Genomic DNA, 23174 nt, shown 5'->3' on the forward strand with positions numbered 1-23174 from the left:
GACATGCTACTGAGATGAAGCATCTCTTGGGAGAACTTGCCATGATGGCTGTCCTGGTCCACTATAGGTCAGGCGCCAGCACCTGCGTGAGGCACTGTCACATGTTCTGGGACCATCGTTGTGCCCGAGATGGACCAACAGCACCCACCCGAAGGCATGGACTCTTGAATACAGATGCTGATTATTTTCAGTTAAACAGGTACAGAAAAATCTGTATCTACAATAGCATTGATAAGGGGGGCTTATTACTTTAGGGAAAATAATCACTCACTTTCCAGAAACACTTGTGACAAACTTATTTTTCAAAGGATGCTCTCTCTCTGCATTTAAAATGTGATTTTAAAAACCAGCATAAACTTGCAATAGGACAAAGTAAAGTACACTTGTGTCCACGTCTTCCCAGCATCTTTCTCAGGGCAGTCTGTGATTATTCCCAGCACTTAATATTTTATATTTTCTTTTTCTTTTTTTTTTTTAAATTTATTTATTTAAGTAATCTTTACCCCCAACGTGGGGCTCAAACTGAGATCAAGAGTCACACGCTTTCCCTACTGAGCCAGCCAGCCACCCGCTATTTTATATTTTCAACTAAGCTTCAGGATACTTATGCTGATATTCATGAGTACATTCAGATGCTATTTTAGTTTTTCTCTCTCCTTCATGGTGGATCCTGGAGGCATGGAGAATTCTAGGAAGCGGAATGCAGTAGTCATTGCTGTCGGCATGCAACAGAGGGAAAATCATTGAGTCTTTTTGATCCTGTTTCCTCATCAGTAAAATACTAACACCAGCATTGCTTACCTAACAGAGTTATTGGGAAACCCAATAATAATAGCAAATATTTATAAACAATTGTGATGTGCAGGCATTAGGGCTAAAAGCCTTACCTGCCTTAGTAACTTTAATTTCAAGAAGGCTTTGTGGGGCGAATACTCTTGTCCTAATAATAATAGTGATAATGGTAGCTAATGCTTATTGATGGCTTTCTACCTGCCAGACTTTGTTTTAACGTCTTTGTATGTCATGGGTATTGATGGGATTTGGAGTCATGGAGCACTTAAATAACTTGCTCAAGTTTATGCAAGTATTAAGTATAGGAGTTAGGAATAGAACACAGTCTGGTCCCAGATCTCTTTTCAACATTAAAAATTTTTTTTAAATTAAAAGTGGTTTCCAGTTTTATTGAGCTATAATTGACATACACCATTGTGTAAATTTAAGGAGTGCAACGTAATGATTTGATAGATGTATAGCAAAATGATGACCTCACTAAGTTTAGTTAACATCTGTCACCTTACAGTTAAACATTTTTTTTCTTGTTCTGAGAACTTTAAAGATCTCTCTACCAACTTTCAAATGTACAATATGGTCGTGTTGGCTGTAGTCACCATACTCCGCATCCCAGTGACTTGTTTAACTTATAACTAGAAGTCTATACTTTTTGACCACCTTCAGTTGTTTTCCCTCACCCCTTCCAAACCTGTGAACCAGCATTGGATATCTCCATTTTACAGATAAAGAAACCCAAGAAATAAAGAGAGGCTGAGTAACGTGACCAAGGCCAGCTCGTAAGTGGCAGAGCTGAGCTTCAGCCAGATCCTTTCTAGCTCCACTGCCCACACCGTTGCCTGCTCTGCGTTACAGCCCGAAGGCTGAGGCTGTGGGATTAGACACTGCTCCGAGGGCCTTTTGCCCTCTGTTGTCCTAACCACAGAGAGAATGCGTAAGAGGGGCAGGTCCCCCTCCAAAGCCCGTTGCACTACCTGTTGCCTTGTGGATTAAAATCCACAACTGCTTGGTTCCCAGGGTTGGGGAACTACAGAGAAGTGGGCTCTCCTTTTCGAAGGTGATCTAGGTGCTGTCCTGGTAGCAGGTTACAGATCACCTGTGGTGCTAGGTTCTGGGGGTCCGGCAAGGGTATTAGAAGTACCCGGAGCTAATTCCCCAATGGAGAATGATCCAGAAGGATAAAACAGAATTCCTGAAGGCTGCTGTGTTATGAATGGCAGCATCTGAGGGAGCAGGGCAGGGATGTGATGGCTTGTCTTTGGAAAACATCCAGAGAATTTTCAGGTTTCAGAACAGATTTGAGTATTTCCTTTAGGACACTAACCATCCCTTCCCCTAATTACTGTCATAACTGGAGTTGAGAGGGAAGTGTGCTATTTGACTTTGTTTACAAAGAATGAGAATTCTAGGTCCACTAAACTAATGGTGTCTCCCCAGGCTCTACCAATTTATGAAGAACTTTGAAAGTTAATTGGGGAACAAGTCTACTGAAATTTATTATGATAACTCGAGACCAAAAGGATTTGGGGAGGATTTTATTGTTAAAGAGAGGAGGAATATCACAAAACTTGATATTTTTGACATTTTAGTATACAAAATTTCAAACATGCAAGTAGAGAAAACAGTATTAAAGACTCATCATATACCCCTTACCTAGATTTAAGAGTGATTAACATTTGCCACATTTGTTTCATATGTTTTTTAGTGAAAAGTATTTTCAAGCAAATAACTGATATATTTTAATCTTGGATGCTTCAATAAGTATCTCTAAGATATAAAGACATTTTCTTACATAACAAAATTACCATTTTCATACCTAACAAAATTAACATTGATTTAGTCTTTCCTTTTCATTTTGAACATTTTTAAACCTGAAATAGTGTTTAGAAAGTGTATTCTTCCTTCATCTAGATTCAGTGATTCTTAACATTTTGCCACCTTTCATCTGTGTATATTCTTTTATTTCTTTACTTTTTACTAAACCATTTAAAAGCAAGGTACAGGTAACATGAGATTTTACCCTAAATACTTCATCATTCATCTCCTAAGAATAAGGACATTCTTTTAGACAATAACAAATACCATGTTTACACCCAAGAAAATTAACTTTAGTTGAATAATATAACCTAATATGCAGCCCTTACTGAAATTCTCCTAGTTGCAGGTACCCACACCCATGCCTGATTCAGGATCCAGTCAGGGTTCACATACTGCCTTTTAGTTGTTCTGTCCCTCTTTTGATTCAGAACAGTGTCCCTCTCCCCCTTACAATTCTGTTTCTTTTTCACAGCATCTTAAACCAATATCCCCCATGGGTTCCTAATGATGACATTAGGTTAACAATTTTGACAACACAACATAAATCATTTTGTGAATTTATTATTGCATCATATCAAGATACATACCATAATTTCTTAATATCATCTAATACCCAGTTCGTACTCAAATTTTTTCAATTATCCCAGGTGTGATTTTTTTTTGCACTGGTTTGTTCAAACGAAATATTGTGCACTATATATTTTTTTAGATTTATTTATTCATTTTAGAGAGAGAGAGCAGGGGAGAGGAGCAAAGGGAGAGGGAGAGAGACTAAACAGACTCCATGCTGAGCGCAGGGCTCCGGGTGGGGCTCGATCCCACAACCTGAGACCACGACCTGAGACCACCACCCAAGTGGAAACTAAGAGTAGGTTGCTCAATCAACTGCACCACCCAGGCACCCCTATTGTGCACTGTTTTTTTAAAAAACAAAGTCAAAAATTAAACCTAATCCTAGTCCTTGTAGACACCTTAGGCTAACTCTTACGCTTCTGCTAGGTGGTAACGATATCCCTTTTTCTTTTATAGAAATTACTTTTAAAAATTGAAGTAATTTCTCTTAATTACTTTTTTTTTTTTAAAGATTTTATTTATTTGACAGAGAGAGAGAGAGAGCGAGAGCAGGAACACAAGCAGGGGGAGTGGGAGAGGGAGAAGCAGGCTTCCTGCGGAGCAGGGAGCCCGATGTGGGGCTCGATCCCAGGACCCTGGGATCAGGACCTGAGCCGAAGGCAGACGCTAAACGACTGAGCCACCCAGGCACCCTTCTTAATTACTTTTTAAAAAAGATTTTATTTATTTAAGGGTAGGGAAGAGAGAGAGCACAAGCAGGGTTTGGGGCAGAGGGAGAGAGACAAGCAGACTCCCTACTGATCGGGGCCGCAATCCCAGGACCCTGAGATCGTGACCTGAGCTGAAGTCAGATGCTTCATCAGACTGAGCCACCCAAGCACCCCTCTCTTAATTACTTTTAAAAAAATAGGTGTAATTTTTGTAGAAAAGTATACAGATCCTAAGTGTAGTGCTTGATGAATTTTTGCAAATTTTTACAACAGCAGCTTTCAAGAAACAGGACATACTCAGTTCCAAGAAACACCCTTCCTGTTCTCTTCCAGACCCCCCTGTCACCCCCTGAAAGTGCCAGTCTCCTGATGTCCAGTGTCATAGTTTGGTTTCGTTTGCCTGTTGAAAATCACCTCTACTTCTCTGAAAAATGGAGCATAAATTAGAGAAGCCATAAAAGATGCGTATATTTTATTTTATTTTTTATTTTTTATTTTATTTTTTTTTAAAGATTTATTTATTTGACAGAGAGAGACACAGAGAGAGGGGGAACACAAGCAGGGGGAGTGGGAGAGGGAGAAGCAGGCTTCCCGCGGAGCAGGGAGCCCGATGTGGGGCTCGATCCCAGGACCCTGGGATCATGACCTGAGCCGAAGGCAGACGCTTAACCGACTGAGCCACCCAGGCGCCCCAAGATGCGTATATTTTAGTTAGGAGTTATGAAAGCCCACCTTCAATCAAAGATATTTTAAATGATATACTGTATATATTTTCACACAAAATAATTCCCATAACAATATTTTACATAATAGTTTCATTCAGTTGGTTCCCGGATGGGATTTCATCCAAAACCCTAAAGGTTAAGTTATCAATAGAACTCAAAGGGCATTTTGTTTCCATTTGTGTAAGTCGTTTAATGTTTTTTAAGTCCACGCATATGTTAACAATGGAGGCGGTCAATTACAGGGGAGCTTAGCAAGGCATTCTTAGAGTTCTCCTCAGTTGTGAGCAGTGTCAAGGCAAATTCAGGAAAAGAGCAACTCTCTTTACTGAAGGAAATTATTTTAATTAGTAACTCTCAAAGGATAATAAACAGTCAAATAATTCTGAAATCTGGCTTTGGGACAAGTCATTACAATGAGCATGCAGTTAAAAAAAAGAAAGAAAACTACAATGAGGGCATGTATAATCAATTAAATGCAAGTAATTACATTATGAGGGCTTCATGACAATTTTATGGTACATTAACAAAGTGGAAAAGCATGCATCCTGCATTCTAGTAAGAAAGTCCGCAGATGGTGCAGTGTGAGCCAGCCTCCTGACCGGACGTTGGTGTTCATGGTCTTCTAGACTCTAGGCTGTTGGGCCCTGCAGCTGCTAATAGGTAACTTTCTAATGGGTTGAAATGGACGGGGAGAGATGGAGGCCCGCTGGTTTGTAGTGTCTGTCAAGTGATAGTGATGTTTTCTTAGATCACTGGGATGCCCCATGTAAATCGGGTCCCGTGGGTCCTGCCTGCTGCCTCAGCATCTGAGTGTGACTCTGCTCTGTGTGCCTGGAGTTTTTTAAGTGGGGATAGGAATTTACCTTCACTGGTGTGGTTTTCAGTGTGGCATGCCCTAGTGACATGAGTTGCGAAGTGACTTGCTAAAGTTAGAAAGTGAGATTGAACAGCTGGGTTGATGGCCGAGTACTAGGTTCCCACCAGTTGTTTCAAGGGGATGGAGAGGAGCCACCCTGAGTGCTTTGCTGCAGCTGTGACCCTGAGCCAAGGGAAACTACATTTTGAAAGCACACTAAGAATAGACACCCAGAAGCTCCCAATTTGAAAGTAAGGAGGAAGGTTAACAGCTTCTGGGTGCAAACAACTCCATTTACTTTTTAAACACAGAAGTTTAGTTTTAAGCTTCCATTTATGGGAATGCATACATATATGTATATATGTATATATTTTCATATATAAAAGCTTGAAATTAAACTTGTGTTAAACACACACACACACACACACACACACACACACACTTGTCTGTATCCATGCGAGTATATGCCTTTGTCTTCATCTCTAATCTCTGTGACTCTGATTTGGATAAACTTTGTCATTAGGATGTTTGGGATCAGGGCTTCATAGCAACATACTAACAATTGCCCAGTGACTCTTTGTAGGAACTGCCTGGAGTTTTTCACTTCTGGTCATTTGGGTATAAAAATACTGCTGTAATGTCTGAAGCATATCGTGTGTGTTCAGACTGTGCTGCTGAACTGAATTGGAAGTGTGCCTGCAATAAATACCACAAATGGTATATTCCATTTCCTAAAATGTATTCTACAGCATGTTAATAAATTAAAAAAAAAAGATTACACCTAAAATAAATCAGAGAAATGTTGGATTAAGCTTATTCAAATCCAGGGCCTTTTATAATGATGCATGTAATGTGAATTTTAGGAAGGAAATAGAACATTCGGTGTTTCCCAGACTTAATTGGTAACAACTCTTGGGTGCGGGTGTGGGGGACGATGATCTTCTAGGACTAAAATCCTGACTTGAGGCTACCCTGCCCATAACCCTATCTCCTCACAGACAGTGTGACTGAGCCCGAAAGCCTTTGTTACCTGAGAAGTAGGTTTGAGGTTGAAATGCCAGATGATGTCCTTCCATGCAGTGATGAGATTGGCAGATTCAAGTGTCTTTCCCCCTAATTACCTCACAGTGACTTAGTACCCACTACCCCAGTGTAGCACACACTTTCACCTTTTAGTCAAAATAATTGTTGTATTATGTTGTATTACTGGAATTTATATTAGAAGAAACATTTCATTTGGGTTAGGAGTTACATTCATTTAAAATGACTTTCTGAGAAAAGGTTCATGTTTGCATAGTCACACACATAATAAATATGATGTTAATACAGAAGTGCAGGAAAATGTACAAATGTTAGTTATCATATAATGTCAGAAAGGATAGAGACCTTTTAGTACCTGAAATGTAATCAAGAAGAAAATGATAGAAACTTGACTTTTTGTGACTATCTAAATGAACTATATTTTCTTCATTTGCTCCAAAATGTTCCTTTGAACATTTTTTTTTCAACATCTTCCTACAAAAGGAGGCTAAGCCAGGCAAGTGAGCTTTCGTCTGAGAAATTCTGATAAAATTACTGTATGTGTTGAATTATAGTCATAGTCAATTATAAAGACTAGGAACCTAACATTGTAGAATGAACACTTTTATGGAACATCAACCCTATTCAAATATTTTTCCCAGTAATCAACATTAATAAAAACTAAGGACAAGTCAGATTGAAGCTGTTATTGGCAGAGACTGGTTTCTGAAGGAACAGACTTTAAGGAGGGAGGCCCTTTAAAATCATGCCGCCCCCCCTCCCCCGCCCAGCTCTGGCTCAGCTTTCCAGCAGTGCTCATGGCAGGTGCATTCAGTTGCTACCTTTGCATCTCCAAATCTGTCTTCAGGGTCCATTTACCTCTTCCTTTTAAGTCCATTTACCTCTTCCTTTTAGCAGAGAGTTTGGCTTCTGCTTTGTATTTGGTTTAGGTTTTTATTTTTATTTTTTTTAATATTAATTTGAGAGAGAGAGTGAATGAGAGCGCACAAGCAGAGGTAGCAAGAGGCTGAGGGAGAAGCAGGCTCCCCGCCAAGCAGGGAGCCTCACTCAGCACTCGATTCTGGGACTCCAGGATCATGACCTGAGCCGAAGGCAGACGTTTCACTGATTGAGCCACCCAGGTGCCCCGGTTTATGTTTTTAAAGTAGTATTTGTATTTCTTCCTCTCCTTTCACCCTAGCATCAACTCCAGGATCACATGGAGCTAATTTGTTTTACTGTCACGAGAATCCCTTTCCTTGACAGGAAGGGCCTGATTAAAACCAGGCAGTTAAAAGGTCAGCTTGGCAGGCAAGTTTGCACACGACAGTACGTGACTCGAGGGCTTCAGGAGGGACGAGGGGATGGTGGTGTGTTATTGAAGCAAGAGGGGGATGAATCTATCTTGCGGGGCCCTTTCCTCCAAAGGACTGAGTCTGCAGGAGATGTGCTTCCAGGACAGAGTCAAGCTCACAGCAGCACTGAGTGTCCTTACTCTTTTCTTTCCTTCCTAATGTTCTGACTTAATCCACGTCAGCCTTTTTGGTTCACAAGGCATGTTGTGGAAAAAGCCCCAGACCCAACCATGAGAACAAGATTGGACTCTCTAGTGTACCTTATAGAACCTCAAGGAATCTGTTAAGTCATTTAACGTCTCTCAACTCAGTTTCTGGGTCTTAAAAATAGAGATGAATAAATCTGTTATGTGAAGATCAAAATAAGATAATTTTTGAAGCTAGTAAATGCTATATAAATGTCAGTTGTTACCATCGGACATTATTATTGCCATCATTATTGTGAATATTATGAGGTATGGCTAGTATGAATTATTTTCATGACTGTCAGTATTAATGAATATTAATACCAGTTCATTCATTCATTCCACACACATTTATCGAGCGTCTATTATATGCCAGAGGTGGTGTACTTTCAGGGCCCATGGTGGGTGGCACCTGATAGAGGCTCAGTCGGTTTGCTGAATGGAATAGGGATGAACTAATCATTTTCATCTTCTAGAAGATGATGTAGCACTCTCTAGCATTCATGTCCCGGAAGGCGGGGGAGGGGGGGGCAAGTAAAGAACAAATCTTCTGGGATGAGCTTTTTGAATATTTTGTAGATAAAGATATATCAGATATGCATAAGATTCATGTGATACAGACACTGAGAAGTAAAATGCTTTGCTAAAGGAAGCCCATTAGATATATTCATCCATTCCTTTCTTTTTTTCGTCATTTATTCCATGAGTAGTTTTTTAATTCTCTGCTGTGTTATCAGACCTTCTACACTCATTATTCCACAGGGGGAACTACTGAGAAGTTGAAGGCATATTTAGAGTCTCCATCAATTTCAGTGGCATTTTAAGAAGCCTCGTGGAAAGGAAGAATCTAAATGTATCCTGTAAAGAAAATTACATTTCCTCTGACAATGTAGTGATGTGTATCCTGCTCGTGCCTTGCGGAGTTCCTCTCCGAGTCAATGGGCAATTGCGTAAAGGGTTTGCAGGCAGGAAGTGCGTTGCAGTGGGATGAGAAGGAGGCTTGTGGTTGGTCATTAAACTAAATTTAAACCCTTATTTGGAGTGAATATATAATCAACATGGGGCTTAAAAATGAAAAATACAGCCGCAAGGGTAAGTTTCTTCCTTTAAAAAAAAAAAGGAAAAATTCAGGAATCACAAGAAGAAAACAAACAGTTATGTGAGTTATGCATTCTCTTTCATAAGAACAACCAAAGATCGTTTCATTCTGATCTTTCTAGGTATAACAAATGCCTCTCCCCTCTGAGTTAGGTAGATGGCAGCAATAACAGCACTGCAGCTGGGAGTCTCCAAAGCAGACAGGTGCTGGATATAAGGTGCCTCAGATTGTCCTGTGAAGTGTAGATGGTGCTCAGGATGATAGGGCCCGCTTGATCTGCCCAAGGAGAGAGCCGCTCCCGTCTGTTGTCATCTCATTCAGCTTCTCCCCCTTGCTCAAACACCTGCCAGAGACAGCCCTAAAATATTGCTTAATTATAGAATGTTCGTTGATCCTCTTTATCCCTTCCTTCTACTGCCTTCCCCCCTCTCTTGTGCCACTCTCTGGTTCAGAGCCTTTAGGCTAAGCACTCATGGGAGTATTACGATGGCGCCTTTTCCAACTCACAGTTAAGGGACTGACAGGATTTTCAACCCTGCACTCTTAGCTGCGGAATTATTCTCAGAGGCTGTAATTAGCAGTTGTAGTTTCAAATATGGAATGCCACATTATTTTTTAAGCAGGAGGTGAGTTCATTTGGGGGGAGGATAGCTTTTCTCATTCCCTTTTTCTGATTGAAGAAAATCATGCTTATTGTCTAAAATGTAGAAAATGCAAAGAAATCTAAAGATTTGAATAAAGCCTGCTTTCCCCTCATTCATATGTACATATATTAACCAAAACGGGATCATGTTCACATAGCAATGTATTGTGAACATCTTTCCATTTAAACAAATACAGATCTATGTCATTTATGATGTCTGTTCGGTGTTCTATTATCTGACTGAACCATAATTTATTTAACCACTTACTGCATTTAAGATACAAACACAACTACAGTGGGCATCTCTGCTCATACATTTTGCATACTTTCTGTATTGATTTGGAGTTATGTTTGTGATTAACAGGGACATGAAAGGAGATTGCTTATTTATCTCTAACATTAAAGAAATCTGAGGTAAGGCAGTCAAGTGCTGGTTTGGTGGCTCCACATGCATTTATCTTTTTTCTACTTTTTTTGTCCTTACTGTATGGCTTTCATTCCTCATGTTTCAAAAGGGCTGCTATAGCTCTGGCCATCATGTTCACATTCCAAGCTGGAGGAAACAGCAAGGTGGGAAGCAGAAGAGTCTCTCTCTTCCATTTGAAGAACTTCCCCAGGATTCCACTTAGCACTTCTGTTTGTTGTCTAGAACTTAGTCTCATGATACCTAGCACCTGGAAGAAGGGGAAAGCAGATACTCAGAGGCAGGCAGCCACCTCTGCCCTATCTATCACATTGTTTCCTTGGTATAAACTTTGTGGAAGAGGAATTGCCCTATCAAAGCTTTTTCAAGGAACTTGTTACATGTTGACCAACTGCCCTCCAGAAAGATGGTACCAGTTTAAGTGTAGTAATATGCGAGGGTGACCTTTAGTGAGGCTGTGGTTCTTTTGTAAGCATTTTATGGACATGTTAAAAGGTATTTTCCTGGGGCTCCTGAGTGGCGCAGTCAGTTAAGCATCCAGCTCTTGGTTTCGGCTCAGGTCATGATCTTGGGGTCCTGGGATTGAGCCCCCATCGGGCTCCATGCTCAGCATGGAGTCTGCTTGAGATTCTCTCTCTCTTTCTGTCCCTCCCGCTTGTGCTGTCTGTCTTTCTAAAATAAATAAATCTTTAAAAAAGAAATAAAAGGTATTTTCCTGAAGCTGTGTTTTTTCTTTTGTTTAAATCACACATTCTGCAGAGGGCGATATGCAGATTTTTGGTATATTTACAATTTTTTCTTCAAAATGTATTATCTGTATAAGTAGACCATTTATTCCAAATATTGGAAGGACATTTGCCTGAGAACTTAAATGTTTTTCACATGTATTTCCTCAACTTCTAACTTACTTGTAGGTTGAATTAATAAACTAACCAAACTAAGGTGGCTCTCCCTGTTTGAAAAATCTCCTGGCCAGTTTAAGTAAAAAGCATTAGTGAGAAAGCTGCGCTGCCCAAGTCAATGTTTAAACATAAATGTTTGATTTCATTTATGCTGTGGTGTGGCCATCAGCAGCTCAGAAAATAAAGGACTCATCTGCCTCTGGTTTTCTCCTCTTGGGTGGGGTCAATTCTCTCCTTCAGTGAGAGGATATTAAGGGTCACCATTATTGCCAAATTGTTATTGCTTTTGTTTAGATGTTACCAAATCTAGTGTCACTTTGTTTTTTGATTTGGTTATTCAGACTGGTTATCAAAGCTTTTTTCCCATCTTTTTTTTTTTTTTTTTAAGATTTTATTTAACAGAGAGAGACACAGCCAGAGAGGGAACACAAGCAGGGGGAGTGGGAGAGGGAGAAGCAGACTCCCCGCTGAGCAGGGAGCCCGATGCGGGGCTTGATCCCAGCACCCTGGGATCATGACCTGAGCCGAAGGCAGCTGCTTAACCGACTGAGCCACCCAGGTGCCCCAGATGTTTATTTTATATGAGAAATAATGCCAGCTACTTTAGTGAAGAACAGTGGGGTTTGGATGGGGAAATAAGTCATGAAAAATTGAAACAGATACATGTTTCTGTTCTTTGTTAAGTAAAAATTAAAGCAATAGTCTATTTTTTTATTAAACCTCCACCTGTGGGTACAAGGTTAACTCTATCTGGAGTTTGCATAAACATGTTTTGTATAAAACTATAGTACGTTTTAGGCTAAATTTGTTTTTCCATTTGTGGAGTCACAGAAGCTTCAGGTCTTCTTGCATTTCTATAACTGATCTGTACCTATATTTTGGGGTGAACCGTGGGGGCGAACGATTGTCACCTTGTAAATGATTACAAAACTAAATTGGCCTAAAATTTCCTGAGCGTTGCTGTTAGGAAAAAATGGAAAGCCATCAGATATTATTTTTCTAGTGTTCGATCTTATCTTGCTTTTCACTTCAAGCTAAAGTCCGTGGGCAGAAAGTCTTGTGTGCTGACATGGGATGCCCATCACCACCGGAAGTGCCTCCCTGACGAAGACACTACAGCACTGTTAGCTCTGGCTTTTTCTTACACTGGATCTGAGAGTTGATATTATTACAATGCAAAGCAAGCAAACAAACAAAGAAAAACCAAACCAAAACAAAGGTGGAGGAACCACCCGAGGCCTGGGGGTTAACTAGTTCTTTTGTCTTTTGAAAATATTTTTTCTCTAAATCAGTTATTAGTCACTGTATGTGAAATCAAGTATATCTATAGTTTTTAGAGTGAATTGATGTTCACTATTATTTCCCCCATTTTCTTGGGTTCATTGTACCATAGTATGTTTGCTGATGTTTGTGCATTTGAATTCCTCAGATCCCTTTCAACCATTGGGATAGATTTTCATAAGGGATAAAGGGGGAGTTAATATGTATAGTGTCATGGGGCACCTGGGTGGCTCAGTTGGTTAAGCGACCAACTCTTGGTTTCGGCTCCAGTCGTGATCTCGTGGGTCGTGGGATTGAGTTCTGCGCCATGTTCTGCCCCTCACGTGCATGTGCACTCTCTTTCAAATAAATAAATCTTAAAAAAAAAATATTTAGAGTGCCATCTCTGTGTGGCACTGTGCAGGTGCTTTATTTTTGTTATTTGATGGACTATTCAAAACAACCTCATGAAATGGATATTTTTATGCCCATTTTACAGTGGAGGACACTGAGGCCTGGAGATGCTAGGTGAAATTACAGTGTTCCCTTAGCTGTTTAATAGCAGAGGCAAAGTTCAAGAATACCATGGAATGTTCTGCCTCATTTGGGTGATACTTTCAACCAAAGATGCCAAGAAATACATGTGAAAGGATATGTGGGCTGAGTTTATTTTTTTTTTAATTTTTATTTATTTGACAGAGAGAGAGAGAGCACAAGTAGGTAGAACGGCAGGCAGAGGGTGAGGGAGAAGCAGACTCCCCGCTGAGCAGGGAGCCCAATGTAGGGTTCGATCCCAGCACCCTGGTATCATGACCTCAGCTGAAGGCAGACGCTTAACCGACTGAACCACCCAGGCGCCCCCGGGGGCTGGGTTTAAAACACGAAACCTAAGTAGTGTTGCCCGGTGATTTTCTAGGTCTCCAGTGGTCCTCTCCCCTCCCTGCCTCTGAAGCTTAAGTCAGTCTCTTTTAATGCCTCAGTTTTTGTCTTCCATCCTCCAAATCATTTCTTGCAAAATTGGGACGCTGGCTCTGAAAAGCACTCCAGTGTTTCTCCAGATGGGGGTGGGGTCCAGGCCAGTCTCTTCTCCTGTGCCAGCTGGGTCATGTCTCCCAAGCACGTGCACACAGTGGCTCCGATGACCGGAGCCCAGTGTGGCTCATCCTCTTCTCAGAACTTAGAAAAACAAAACCAACACAAAGGAATTGAATCTCTTCGCCTGAATAGAAGCGAAGCTAGACGAATCCAGAAGAATTTTTGGTTTTGAGGAGGCTTTGCCCTCTTCTTTTGGGCAAGTGACATTTAATTCAGTTGTCCCCATTAGAAAGAAGAGAAAGGAGGGCATTTGCAGTTCAGCTGAGCTGTTTTCTGTCCAGAGTGGCTTCGGAGCAGGCAAGCGGTCCATCATCTAAGACACTGGAAGAACAACTGGAAAAACAACACGTCGAAACATGTGCTGGGCACGGAGAGCCTGGAAAAACAATTTTCAAAGTATTTTAGTATTTAAAGTAACTCAGTGGGCTTAAAAACAAACTTCTTTTAAAAAATGATTGCGAGATTAAAGCTGCTCCCCAGATGTCAGACCCAGCTGATATGGGGAGCGTATCGAACACATAGCTATCGAGACAGAATGTCAGGCTCTGGACCATTTGTAATAACAATAAAAACAGGATTTGTGCTCTGTTAACCTCCACACCATTCCTTATTTCTTGGCCACTACCTCCCCGCCAATTTGATTGCCAGCTCCTAGGGCCCACACTGGATCGTCTGCTGATAGGTCCATGTTGGCGCGGAAGATGACAAGGCACTTAGGGCTGTATGCCTGTTTAAGTGGCACGAATTCGACACTACACGCAAATCCCAACATAAGTACTTGGGGACAGCATCACTTCATCTGGAGCTTGGCTGTAGAAACAGTACCATGTCTTAACCCTGGAGGGAAGTGGCTGTCTTGGACTTTTCCTGAAAGTACACAAAGCCTAGTTAGACTGCACATCATGTGCCATTTAAAGGATTTTCAGTTGTTCCTTTCACCACACCCCACATTTCCACATTCTCCAAAACTGATTCTGGGAACTGAGTCCCCATGGAAGTCCCTGTTGTAAGCGCTTGTCGAATGAATAAATGGATGAACGCATTCTACTGCCTGTTGATAATTCTAGAATTCACCATTCATAAAGAACCTCGTCCTTTCTCCACTTCTCATTCCCACCCCGTTTTTGTTTGTGAAAAAGGGGAAAGTGGGAAAATACACTTGGTATCTGGAAATAAAACATAGTGAAATAAACTCTTACATTGTCGTTTGGTTTCCACAGGAGAAATTTAGCGTGATTTATAAATCTTTTAAGAGCAGTATTGATCCTGGGGCGCCTGGGTGGCTCAGTCATTAAGCGTCTGCCTTCAGCTCGGGTCATGATCCCAGGGTCCTGGGATCGAGCCCCGCATCTGGCTCCCTGCTCAGCGGGAAGCCTGCTTCTCCCTCTCCCACTCCCCCTGCTTGTGTTCCCTCTCTTGCTGTGTCTCTCTCTGTCAAATAAATAAATAAATAAATAAATAAAATCTTTAAAAAAAAAAAAAAGGAGCACTATTGATCCTGACATGAGAAGAGGCAAAAATGCTAAGTGTTGATAATAAAATCGCAGAGAAGCCAAACTTCTTTAATAGGGCTCTTCGCCTACGGCAAACAAGCAAACAAAATCCCAGTCCTTCTCTTTTTCTTCTTGCTTTTTTAGGGCACAGGAAAAATAAGGTTAAGGAAGAGTTTGGTTCGGGGCGCCTGGGTGGCTCAGTCGGTTAAGCGTCTGCCTTCGGCTCAGGTCATGATCCCAGGGTCCTGGGATGGAGTCCTGCATCAGGCTCCCTGCTCGGCGGGAAGCCTGCTTCTCCCTCTGCCTGCCGCTTCTCCTGCTTGTGCTCTCTCTCTCTCTCTCTCTGACAAATAAATAAAAAATAAAATCTTAAAAACAAAAAAAAAAGGAAGAGTTTGGTTCAGTTTGCAGAGGTGAAGGCAGGTTTGCCCGTGTTGGGCGATGTCGGGGTACCTCTAACACAGTGGCTCACCGTCTGAGGTGAGGTGGCTGTGTCCCACCCTGGGCCTGTGTTGCTGAGTCACTGGCTTCCCAAAGTGGTTTTCTCCGGGAGGGGCACATTCATCGTGTCCCCTTCCTCCCCACCCCGGCAGCAGTGCTCTGTAGGAACGTAAGACCCCGTGGGAACTGTGCATGTGACAGCCTCAAGTGGGCTCACACTGCACTGTGGGGCTGACGGCAGCGCTCCTTGACTCAGCTCCTGCCCCGACGGAGCGGGTTTGGGACCGAGTCTGCAGAAAAGGCGGCAGTGCTCGCTCGGTGAAGAGGATTTGAGGAGATAGATCGCCGCAGCTGGCTGCAACGGAAGTGCTAGGGGACCTTGTGTGCTGCCGCGGCCACCACTGCTGCTAATTTAAACAAGGGGAGGCTTCTTGGCACGGCCGTGATGGAAGTCGAGGATTAGAGCCTGGTAGTTAAAAATACAGTCCCTGCCATTCATTCAGAATTCCAGAGGACTCAGAAATGTTGTTGAATTGGCAAGTGAATGGTGGAGACCGGAAACATGCACCAAAATAATGCTTCTGGTCTTGTGTCATCTTTTATTAGAGGATCCTAAAAAATCCCCTATTTATCTATGAGTTATTATGCCTGCGTCATAGACTGCAGCGATGTTTGATGAGCTGCCTAAGTGAAAATCTGACCAGAACCTTTCAACTATAAATTCCTTGTGGTTTCAAAGAAGGATGAGCTTTCTCATGAGGCACACTTCCATTATGTGAACAGTCACCTTTATTGTATGGCATGAGGGTGTCTTTATGGCTTTGGGATTTAATCTGGGAATGATACAAATGCTTCGCTAATGGATATGTCAGCGATGTACCTTTGCAGCCTAACTTTTTACCTCTTTGTATCTTTTATTCTAATGCGTTGGACCAGCAAGAGATGGTACTGTTCAGGATTTGGGCAGAACAGAAGAAGAATTGTAACCAACTACAGTGTTATGAAAGCTGCTTTGTAAAGGCAAAGAATCACCGATTAGGGTGACAGTAGGAAGGATGAAAACCTGGGAAGGAGTTGGGTGGCTTTGGAAATGAAATAAAACATCTGTTCAGCCAGGTGAAATGCCAGCACTTTATTTCCGATTGTCAGTGTATTATAGTTCAGAAGCCTGCTCCCCATTATCCAACTGGACTGATAGGGTTGAGCATCGGGGAACAGCTTACTGGATGGCTACTAATCAGGTTGAGTTGCCAGTTGAGAAGTGGGCTGTGAGCTGTCCCGCAGTGGGGCTCAGGGGCTCACATGTGATCAGTTTCCGCTACGTTCTGGTTTTAGGGGACAGCAGAGGAAGTAACTTGGAGAGAATGTACATCTGGGCCTGGGAGAATTAGTAAGTGCGCACGCCCAGCTGTCTTTGTTCTCATTGTTAAGATCCACCTCTGGTGTCTGTCGGAAGAGCTAAGTACCACTGGCAAAAAAACAAAAGGCGCCACTCAAAGAAATGCAAGATATGAGTAAGATATGATGTGTCATTTCCTAGGCCTCGAAATTTAAATAAGAACACACTGCCAGCATGTTGAATGTAATTGAGACACAGGCAGCATTTATTCCCGAAATACAACAAAAAAGTAAACCAGTGTTTTGCCTCTTTGTATTTTTAATTCTAACTGGGGAATATTTTCAGAACTTTAACGTGAGTCTTGGACAAGTCTTCTTGCCATCTGGCACAGGATTAAATATTGGCATAGAGTTTGTTGTCTGCTGACAATGGATCAAACTCACTTGGCAAGCCCCCTCTGGGAAATTATCAACCTCACGGAAATCTGTTTCAATTTCCATTTTTAACACTGATGGGTTTAATTCGACTGGTTCACCACAACAAGTTGCAAAGTTCATTTAGCACTTTTTAAGCAAATAATCCTCAGTGTATGTACATTTGTGATCACATTAAAGAGGGTGGTGAATTGGTCTGGTAAATCAGAAAACATTTTAGTGTCTTGGTTAAGTGTCTGCCTTCGGCTCAGGTCATGATCCTGAGGTCCTGGGATCGAGTCCTGAGTCGGGTTCCCTGTTCAGCCTCTCCCTCTGCCTGCCGCTTCCCCTGCTTGTGTGCTCTCTCTCTCTCTGTCAAATAAATAAAAATCTTAAAAAAAATAAATAAAAAAAGACAGTTTACTTATGCCCTAAATTGGGTTTGTGACTATTATGGGGGTTGCAAGGGTATTGTTTTGCAAATGCTTACTATGTACAGAGCACTTTGCTATGCCCCATAGGGTCATTTCTGTCATCGAAAGAGCTTATGTTCCATTGGAAGAGAAATATTAGCACCCCCCAAAAAGAGAGAGTGAAGGGAGAACTTGAAGAGAGCCTGGGATTGTCACGGGACTGGAACCAAGTGGCATTGAATGTGAATTAAGTTTTGAATCAGTCGGCCTTGGTTTTATAACCCCAGGCTGCCTTTAAATTCCCATTTCATTGGTGTGGTTCTCTTTAACTGCCTAGCTCGTTTGTGGTGGAAAAGAAGAGGCCGGTTGGAGGCTACTTCTAAGTCCCGTCCTAACAGCTCTGTTGCTGGCAGCGAGCCCTGAGTAATGTCTGACGCTAATGTGAAACTCGAATATATTAAAGCAGTGAGGGTGGAGAGGAGGGGGAGTAAAATGGCAAACACTTATATTGAAAGATGAAATCTTTGCCCATAGAAATAGGCGAGCCGCTTATGTTGCTAAGAACTCTAAATTTTTTCAAAAGCAAGCACTCAGAATCATTTCTATTTTTATATCTTTGTATGCTTCCAGCAATACAAAATGTATTACATAGACCTTCTCTATTTCAGAAAGTCTTTGTTGTGTGGCTTCCTTCCATAAAGTTAGTGTAATAGGTCATGGGCTGGAGGATAAATTCATCCAAAAACGCCAGGCCTTTTCCTGGGCTGTAAGAAGCCGGTGGGTTCTATTTTTACAGATAAGATTTTATCTCTGCTTTTAACGGTTCTGCTGCTAGTCAGGGTTTTATATTTACAAAATGCTTTTTATTTTTATACCTGCCTAGCGCATTGTGCGCAATAGGTGTACAGTTCATGCTGGTGAGTAAACTTGAACCCACGTTGTCAGCCTTGGGCTTGTGGTGGCCTTCTATACATTCACTGCTGGGGAGGTGAGCTTGGGAAGCCCTGTGAACTGGTCGTGAAATCTGCACGTGACTTTGGCTGTCATTATTTTCCCTGAAGAGACCCATTTTACCCTTGCAACAAGAAACCGGTGCGTTTGTTAGCTTCTTTTACTCCTATCTCGTGGATCTGGGTGCTGAGACCAGGATGGGCGAAGTGGCTTGTCCAACAGGGTCACATAGGGTCAGAGGTAACATTAAAACTCAGACATGTGTGGGCACCTGGGTGGCTCAGTAGGCTAAGCATTTGCCTTCGGCTCAGGTCATGATCTCTGGGTCCTGGGATCAAGCCCCGTGTCAGGTGACCTGCTCAGTGGGGAGCCTGCTTCTCCCTCTCCCTCTGCCACTCCCCCTGCTCATACTTGCTCTCTCTGTCAAATAAATAAATACGATCTTTAAAAAACAACAACAACAAAAAACCCTCAGGTATGTGTGACGCAAGACTTTGAACTTTCCAGAACACGCAGTGTCGCACCAGTAGGTTGTGTGTCTGGAAGATGCCGATGTGAGTAGTACTTTTATTTCACAGGCAGACCAAGGACCCACGGGTGACTTGGATCCCAGCTGTCCTTGGGATATGAGTCTAGGGGTGGGATGGAGAGCGGATTGTCAGAAGGGGTGGGGGAAGGGACGAAGGTTGGAGGAAAACCAGAAAGACTGGAGGAGGGGAAACCTGGAGGCCCTTGTGCTCATGCTTCAAGGTGAAAGGTCACGCAGGAGGCTGGAGGGGAGGAAATAGGAACTAAGTTAATGATCCCCTGGAGGCTAATGGGAGGGACCAGGTGGAGAGGGGCGGGAGACCTGGAGGGTGGCGAGAGACCAGGAGGGTGGCGAGGCTGCCTTCTCTTCTGCTCATTTCAACGACTTTTCAACCTCACAGAATTTCCCTAGTAAATAAAATGGCTTTCTAAATCTATGTCTCTATTGAAGAACATATTAATTCAAGAAGGAAAAATTATTTCACACAACAGTTTTTCAGCCAAACATCTTAGAGAAGTGTCGACCTTTCCTGCCCCTGAGCGAAAGCTGCAGTTCCTAAACAGCTGAAGCTCTTTTCCGACCTGGACACTTCTCTGAGCAGAGGCTCCCGATGTGGCTGGAGGTGAGGAGTTGGTTTGTTCTTTCTGCGACTGTGGAATGAGACAGTCTGGGAAATGGTGGTCAAAGGGGCCGCCAAAGAAAGAGAAGACCATTCCCATTATCTTTGTTACAGGCACCCAGGGTCTCCCTGTGAAACCCTTAGAAGCTTTATTTATTTTATTTTTTTTTTATTTTTAGCCCAGGAAAGAGGCCTTTTGGTGTCAGGAAAAGTTTTCCTTTTCCTTCGGAACTGGTGTTCTTTTTCCTTATAAACAACATGGGGCCAGGTGATTGATTCCATTTCCTTAGTTCTTTCTTTGCCCCACGACAGTGACAAGCCCAGGCTACAGTTTATCTTCAATCACATTTTAGTACCCTGTGACCTGCATGACCATGCATCATTTTCCTTTTTGTCATGTTGTATCTTCCTGAGTATTTTTGTTTTTACTGCTTATGAAAACAACACATAGTCACTGTTAAAAACCTGGGAAGTACAAGAGAGTTTTGATAAGAAAAAAAAAAAAAAGCACCAGTGGGCCTATTATTTTCATGTATCACCGTCAATAGTTTGTTATCTTTTTTCCTTTTTTGTTCCATTTTCTAATACAAGAATGGTACAGCATATGTATTCATCGAACACACATACGTAGGCAGATTGAAGACACACACACACACATAAATTTTCAGGAGAGAGGAGACTTTTAGAAACAGCAGAGACATTGGGTTGAGGTAAGACTCGGCAGCAAGGGAGTGAAATCGGGGAAGAGGTGGGAGCAGCAGGGCAGTGGGGATTCATCCAACTCAACTGCGGGTCCTGGCAGACAGCAAGGTTACACTGAGAAATCCGAGAAAGGAAATGAGTCAGTAACTCAGAGGGAGTGGAGATGAGACAGCAGTGTGAAAGAGCCAGTGGTTCAGCCTGCCTTCGGGAACGGGGCGACAGCCGCGAAATGATTTGAACAATAGCAGAATGTAGCTTTCAAATCCAATCATGAGCGATGTATCAAGTTCTTGTGAGCAATGCCCTTGCTTTTGGCATTCAGACTGGGAGCCACCCTGGACATCTAGGAGCCGAGCGTTAGAGCAAAGCTGCTGTCGGGTCGACGGGTGGGTGTGCAGAGGCTGGGAATTCCAGTGGCTTTCTGCTCAGAGTTGTTTCTGAGCAATGAGAACTGCTCACTTAAGACTCCCTCTTGTACTCTAGTCTTTGGGGAATACCGTGAGTGACACTTTTAATTAACAAATCTGCTGGGAACAAAACTGCTTTCAAAGCGTTGGCTGGGCATGGGCTTTGAAGGGTGGGCCGAGGAGGCTCCCACGGTCCTGGGGGAGTTCTAGGACTTGGAAGCCGCGGCTGAGTTGTACCTCTTTGGGGCCAGACCTCTCTGAGATGGGGCCAGAGGGTCCTCCCAGAACGCCCCAGCACTCTGTTCTGGGGGATGGAGGCTAGCCAGCTGTGGAGACGTCCTTAGGCAAGCTGGGCTCACTTACCACTTGGGGTGCGGGCCTCTCTGCTCTCCCCAGATTCAGGGGGCCACAACCCACTGGTTCAGAATGAGAGAGGAGAGTGGGGACCAGCATTTGGGAATGCATTGCCCCGGCCCCTGTGTCATTCCTACCACTGACCAGTAGCTGTGTGTCGGACCCCAGCAGACGTGCATCACTCTCTCTCACTGCGGCTGTGCTCTTGCTGCTTCTGCCGAAGCATCGAGATCCATGGTATCAGAGGGTCTAAGAAAGGCTCGTGAAAGAGAGAAGGATTCCTTTCCTTCCGGTACCATGTGAAAAGTATGTAGGACAGACCTACCTAGGAAAAACATGTTTTAATAATGTAGGTCCTGAAGGAATGTTAGTCAAAGGGTTTCTTAGCTCTAATTACTTTGCTAAAGGGAGTTTACTTAACTCTGACATCCTCATCAATTGGTTCCTGACTCTGAAGGACGATGACAAATCCCCTGAGGCTGGTGATGAGTTTCCACTTGACCAGAAGTTGACAAAAGGATTTTATGAAAGCTTTCAACAGAATTATAATCGTTAAACTGAAGGTGTAACTAAGACTATTGTTCCTTTCTTTTTCAACTTTTTGTGCGTGAGTAAGTGATTGTCATCTCTTTAGTTCAGTCTTTCCCCCCTATTTGTGTTTTTCTGAACAGGACAGTCTTGGTTTTAACATTTTTATTCTTCCCCGTTCATTTTGGATTATGTTTTGAAGACTCTTGATAGCTTTTCCTGTATGGAAACGCAACAGTTAAACTTAGTTACGCTTCCTTTACCAAGCCTTTTTTTTTTTTTTTTTAAATCACACTCATTTAAAGGCCTTCCTTGGGAAAACATCCAAATTTTCACTCAAGGCAGTGGATGAGTTCCCCGTGCAATAACTTGCTGTCTAGGATAAAGAAATCTGAAGAAGTTTAGCAGCGGCAGCATTCAAATGCGAGGAAACAGATGCAAAAGAAAAGAAAAATACAACTCCAGCGAGGGAGATTGCACTGATTTAGGATTAAATTAAATGATAGTAATGGTGGTTTGCTATGCTAAAGATTCAAAGGGAGCCATTGTTGTTCAAAATTAAGGTGTGTTTAACTGAAAGAACAATCATGCTCCTTTTCATATGGATCTAGAAGGGTCTGTAGTGTGTGGGGGTTGACAGCGACTATTGCTTTGGGAGAGGCAAACCTAGTTGCAGGGCTTAGAACAAAAGGCTGACATTTAGTTTCTGCTATCAGAGTTTGTTGTCTTTGATAACTATAGAGAGAACTCCGATACAGTTCGTAAAACAAAGTTACGGCACCAGATGATTATGCTCATCTTTAAAAGAAAAATATAGGAAAATCTCAGAAAAGAGTTTATGGCATGGGGTACGTAAAGCACCAGGAATGACGTATGATTTGGTTTGGGAGGAGGCAGACAAAGCTGGAGGTCCTGTCCATCTTTCTAAGGACATATGGAAACTCTGGACAGAAGCTTATGTTGGGCCAGTTTCTCTGAGATTAAGTCACAATAACAAATACTGGAAGTTGTGTATGACCAAAAGTCTAATCATGTCTTTTGCCCTCAGAAACCTTCATGCCTTGACATTTGGGTTTCTCCATAATCTATCTTCCTATACTTAATTCCTGCTATTCTGTATACTCTAGCTACACAGTTGTTAACCTTGCTGAGTCGAACATAAGCTTCTTGAGGGTTTTCTGTATTACCTGTGTGGACCTCACAGTGCCTTCCTTGCTCTTAGTAAGAGCTCAGTCATGTCATGTTTACGAGGTTGGTTTCGAGAGCCCTGTCTTTGGCTGAGCCCGGCAGAGGTGTCCTCGTTATGTCAGTTATATGATCCGGGGAGCGTAGGAGGGTTGGCCGGGCAGGAGAGCAGGGTCCTGCTTTGGGAGAGGAGTTCCCGCCATGGCATCCCAGTGATTGAATGGCAGGGAAGCATCTGAGGAGCTGGGGAGTCAAGGCTCCTTGGCTGGGAGGAGATACACTGGTGGGGCAGAAAACCTTTAAGAGGGGTTTTTGCATCTAGGGGCGGCTGGGACAACTAAGTCAT

At 42.6% G+C, this 23174-nt stretch overlaps 1 protein-coding gene across 1 annotated transcript in view; it reads left to right on the forward strand.

Annotated features, from left to right (window-relative positions):
• Positions 1-23174, forward strand: part of WWTR1 (WW domain containing transcription regulator 1) — a 133222-nt gene that overhangs the window by 55171 nt on the left and 54877 nt on the right. The window lies entirely within an intron of this gene.

Source organism: Halichoerus grypus, chromosome 1 (genome assembly GCF_964656455.1).
Source record: "Halichoerus grypus chromosome 1, mHalGry1.hap1.1, whole genome shotgun sequence".
NCBI classification, from domain to species: Eukaryota; Metazoa; Chordata; class Mammalia; order Carnivora; family Phocidae; genus Halichoerus; species Halichoerus grypus.